Raw genomic sequence first — 6,000 nt, 5'->3', positions numbered from 1 at the left:
ATATGCGTTGAGTTGCTGGGGGCATCTTTTCCTGATAGAGCAGTGGCTGAGCTGGAGAGGCTCAGGGGTTTTCATCCACCTTGTGGAGGATGAAGAATCTCGGTCTTGCAGACTGACTGCCCTTGCCTGGACTTACCTCTGGCCCTCAGTATCAGTGTTAACTTGCTACTCCCAGGTTCCAGACAAAGGTTGTTTCTCCAACTCTACCGAATACTGCTCACTTAAAATTTCCTGTCACATTGATTTAATGTCACAGGAAGGATTTGTAATACAGTAACAGAAACCTAAAACAAAGGAGGTGAGGACAGCACAATCTTTCAGTTACTCAGTTCATTCCTTAAGTAAATATTGAGTAAGAGCTGCATGACATAATACAGTACCGGGGATGAAATAGTAAATATGGCTGGGTGTTATGGCTGGATTGTACCTGTGATTCCACAGTCCCTGAGGCTGATGCAGGAGGATTTCTGTGAGTTAGAGGTCAGACTGGGCTGCTTAGTAAATTCTAGGATAGTCTTAGCTGTATCATCAGACCTTATCTCCACCCCCAAACTAAAAGCCAAACCCACAAAATACCTGTCTAAAACAAAACAAAAGGAAACAAAGCAGTGAATAAACACAGAGCTAAAAACCTTAAGTGAGATGGCTCAGTGGGTAACGTTATTTGCCACTAAGCCTGTCACCCTGAATTTGATCCCTGGGACCCACTTGATGGAAAGAGAGAACCACCTTCCACCAGTTATCATCTGACCTGCACATGTGGCATGAGCATGATCATACACACACACATACACACACACACACACAGAGAGAGAGAGAGAGAGAGAGAGAGAGAGAGAGAGAGAGAGAGAATTAAAACCCCAAGGGCTGAAGAATTCTACTGGTTAAGGACACTTGCTTGTCTTCTACTTCTGCTTCAAGATCAGACATATGGTGCCTACTTAGGGCATTGTTAGATTGGGATGCCCACATTATGAGACAGTCACAACCTCAGTAATTTCCTGAAGCTCACGCGTCTTCAACGACATATTTGATTTACAATGACACATGATGACTCAGGAGCAGCCCCATTCATGCCTTGCTGCCTTAAGCAGGACATTTGAGGAGGCTATCCTCCAATGAAATGATCTAGACTGTTGGATAGATTTTTTTCTCTTAGAGATGAGTTCCTTTAGAAATCAGCAGACCACCTGTTCCCCACTCTTCCTTTCTTGGGAGACCCACAGGGAGATACATGAAGAGAGTCTCACGAGAGCACAGGTGGGCAGACACCTAACTAATACTGGAGACATAAAATTGCATTTTGGTTTTGGGAGCAAAACCACACATTTTGTCTGTCTTCACCAGAATTACAAATCTGTAGTTAATATGCTTCTTGTTTTCTCTAATTTTCTTCTACAGTTGAAGGTGTACTATGGATTATTCCTTTTGAAAAGACAAACATGTTGAGGTGTCCATTACAGGATAAGCAGAATGAGTGTAGTATGATAGTTTCTGCAGTTCCCCAGGAAAGTTTTATGATCTTGAATGGGGCTGAGGAAATGAGAGTTAATTGAGTTACGGCAGTAGTCAAGGAAGGGCATGTTGGCAAGAAAAGAAACTTTTGTGTCTTTCATGATGGAGCTTGGTTGGGTGAGTTTGGTGTATGTGGAAATACTCATGAAGGCATGTGCCAAGCCAGCACCTGAAGAGCCATCCAAAGATGGATGAGGGCTGCAGGGACCCATTGGTAAGTGGACAGGCAATTCACAACTTCACATTTTGTGTAATGTGCCTGAATAAACCCTTCCTGTTTCTCTGGACATATTTCCCACACAAGCAGGCTGAATTCTGCTGATTTTATCTCAGCATCTTTTTCTAACTGCAGATGTAAAGTGCTTATTCTTGCTATGGTAGATTTGTAGAATAGAAGATTAGATCTGCAATGCTACCTGTTAAAGTACATGGACAAATGTGCCCTTAGGTACACTCTAATCCATCTCTTCCACATCTAGATTTCCCCAAAGAGATTGCAGTGTTTGAGCCCTACTCTGTATTCTGTGTGGTTCTAAATGTGTTTCAAGTGGGTCACTGCCTTAAAATGACCAACATGGATTTCAATTTTTGTTGTTTATATCCCAAGGAGCTGGTTTCAACAGACCATATATATATATATAATTACAATAACATATATATTTAACCATAAGGATGTCAGCTAATATGAAAATTAAAAAATAAAATATGGGGTGATGAGATGGCCCCGTGGGTAAGGGTGTTCGCTCCACAAGCCTGGTGACCTGAGAACCCATGTGTCTTAGTTACTTCTCTATTGCTGTGATAAAACATAGTGACTGAGTTGACTTGGAAGGTGTTTGGCTGGGTGGTTAGCATCCGTGATGACAGAGCACAGGCCCCGGTGTAGGCAGCTGAGCACTCACAGGCTGATCTGCAGGAGGCGAGGGGAGCACGCTGAGGATGGCGGAAGTCTTTTCAAAGCTCAGGTCTCATCTCCAGTGACCCACCTTCTTCAACAAGACCCCACCTCCCAACCTTTTCCAAACAGTGCACCAACTGGGGATGAAGCATTCAAGCTGTGAACCTACGGGGCCATTCTCATTCACACCACCACACCACGTCAAGGCAGAGAGAGAGAGCCAACTACACAGACTTTTCCTCTGACATCTAGTTACGGACCACGGCACACCCACTCTCTCCAGCTCTCTCTCCCTCCCCCCTCCATCGCTTACACACCGTAATAATAATACATAAATAAATTATAAACAACATTTTATTACAGTCTGGATAATAAAAATAACTTTTTGTTGTTATGGATTACACTTGACGCATTACATGAAAATTCATCAATTACTGAGCCTTAATTTTTCGATCATTACCCAACATGTATATTATATTCAATGTATGGCTGATGGCCAAATAAAAAAATCAAGTAAAGAGAAGTTTTTGTTAAAATTTGTTATTTTGCTCAGCAAGAAACACACACACACTCATTCACACACTCTCTCACACACACTCTCACACTCACATACACACACACTCACACTCACTTACTTTATACTCCAGGACTATGAAAGTAGAAAAGGTGATCATATTTCTTTTCAATGCACTGTAAATACACACTCATGATTCTGGCACACGACATCCTGTGGAAGTGTCGTGAGGTAACCATCATGAGTTCTTTTATGCTAAATACAACTCCCTCCCCCCCCCCCCGGGCAGAGGCCTGGCCTGGAATAAGGGCTAAAGTCTAGCCATCCCGTTGTGGCTACTATTTTGAATGACAGACTCTTCTTTGGGTGGCCACTCAGCTGAGTGTGTGCTGTGCCCCCAGAGGAGTCACGCCTCGGTTCTCTGAAGGAAACATACACAGTGAACATACATGAAGTCAACAGGGCACGCTTTACCTTTCTGGTATTTGTAATCATTAGCTCTATATTTTTAGTTCAGAACAGCAGTTAAGTTTCAGAATTCCTGTGTGACCGTTTTTATCGCAGAAACTTGTGACAGCTTGTCATGAGGCTGTCTTATTTGGGAGCCACACCCAATGGCTCTAAGCATACTCAACTATATTAGGGAGCGTGGGACAAATGTCTGGCAATTTATAAATATGTTTGATTAGTTACCACTCTCTAGAAAGGGTGCGTGTGATGATTAGTGTATGACTATTATAAAAGTGGCTGATGGCTGAGACAGAGCCTCTATCCAGGAATAGTTCTTGTTCCTACCAGACAGGCTGGAAAACTTCAAAAGCTGCAGAGCACGAGGTGGAGGGGAGGCCCTGCCTCAGCTGTGGGAAGTCATCAGCCCTAGACAAAGCCCTGTTGCAGTCTCACGTAAGATATTTTTAAAGCAATACTAAAAAAGATCAAACTGTTTTGAAGTCACTTACATTCATCTTCAAACAAAGCTCAGTAATATTTATAGAAATAAAACACACAGCACCCAGGAGGTTCACAAAAAACATGCGGTCTGGTGTCCACTAAAAAGTCACCAGCCATTCAATGAGATAAGAAAATACAAACCACAACGAGCAGACACGAATATCAGAAGGCAATCCAATCCAAGGTGCAACTGCAAAGACATTAAAATAAGCAGAAAAAAGAGCATAAAATAGGTACAACTCTATTTCACATTTCCAAAATATCAGAGATACAAAAAGTACACCAGAGATGTAACCACTGTGTGCATGTGTGCGTGTGCGCGTGTGCGCGTGTGTGTGTGTGTGTGATACTGGAAGGAACTATCACCAATTTAGATATAGCATAAGAAAGTAGAATGTTCTTAAAATTCTAACAATAAACTATGTAAAATGAAAGACATGGAGAAAAGGAATTTCTATTGAACTGAACAGAACTCAAGTGATAGCAACTTTAAATGGCTTAATGTATATATCGTTTGAGCCCATAGGAACAGAAAAAAGAGGGGGGAGAAACACACACACACACACACACACATGAAAGAGAGAGAGAGAGAGATATGAGAGGGAGAGAAAGAAAGAGACAGGGAAGGAGGGAGGGAGAGAAAGAGAGAGGGAGAGAGGGGAAAGAGAGAGAAAGGGAAGAGGAGAGAGAGATAGAGAGAGAAGGAGACAGGGAGAGAGAGAGAGAGAGAGATTGGGAGAATAGGTGAGAAAGTACTGTTCAAAGCATTTTTACATAGAGAGACACAGCAGGAAGCTCATGTGCATGGCCAGGCTAGGCCTCATGGCGAAATCTTGTTTCAAAATAAAATCTGAAGTTTGATCACAACTATAAACATACTAAAATGCACAATGAACCTCAGGTATATGGAACACTAAAAAATTATAACAAAGCATAAAATAATCAGAAGGTTGGAAACCAATGAAGAAGAGAAAAAAATTCAAAAGCATCCAGCTGGTGTAAGAGTGACAGCAGACATCTACCTGGAACAATTTGAGGGGGAGGGTGGTGGAGGAGGGACCAAGAATTAGAATTATACACCCAGCAAAGCTGTATTTTAAAAAAACAAATGCGGAGACTAATTTTTTTAACTTCAAAAATCTGAATTTATCATCATTTTGACTTAACTTTGTAAGAAATGTTATAGTTGTAATTGTTAATAATAAAATTGTCAAAAACCTTAAAATCCCTCAGGCATAAGAAAAAAACATACCATATGGAATACTCATTTATTTAAAGGAATGAAAGGCAGGAAGAATATTAGCTACAAGGGTAAATAAGATTTTCATAAGATTTTTTCTCTAGACAATTTTTCAACCACTAATTGGCTGTTTAAACAAAAATAATAAGAATGAAACATGTGGCTTATTGTACATTCAAAACTAAAATGTAGAGCCACATCAGCAGCCCAAAACAAGGTGGGAGAACTGACACACACATGTTTGTTAAGGTCCTGACGGGGCAGGTGGGGTGGTGGAGCACAGCCCGATAGAGGTGTGTGGTGACGGCCTGTCTCAGTGGCTAGGACAGCAAAGCAGCATCACAATACGGCCATATACTTATTTCTAGCCACACGAACAATCGTTTCCAATGTAAACGGTAGACAGTGTCAGATTGGATCTACAGACACAACCTTCAGCCACATGTTTATGCTGTCTACAAGAAATGACACAGCATAAACACGCTAATGGTTTCAGAGTAAAAAGATGAAAAACATGTTAACATCAGCAAAAGCATATAGTGTGTTGCTATATTAACACAAAACATGGTTGATTTCACAGTGAAAAACATTGCCAGGGATAAATAAGGTGACTTTGTAATGATAAATGATAAATGGTTTCGTTCAGCATACTTAACAGAGCTTTCATGTATGTCAGTTGATTGTGATAAAATTTAAGATTCTGTAACCTTTCAGTAATTGCTAGAACAAGAATAACAAGTAGTTAAGAATACAGAGGCTTGCAGAGCACTGTCAGAAATGTCATCCACCTAACATTTCCAGAACATCCCACCAAGTGAAGGCCAAACATTTGCCAACATGTCATGAGCCATAACACCCCTTTCAATAAATTTAAAAGGGTTC

Source organism: Meriones unguiculatus, chromosome 9 (assembly GCF_030254825.1).
Source record: "Meriones unguiculatus strain TT.TT164.6M chromosome 9, Bangor_MerUng_6.1, whole genome shotgun sequence".
Lineage (NCBI taxonomy): Eukaryota > Metazoa > Chordata > Mammalia > Rodentia > Muridae > Meriones > Meriones unguiculatus.
The sequence above is the reverse complement of the archived record's forward strand: the minus strand, read 5'-3'. Positions refer to the sequence as shown.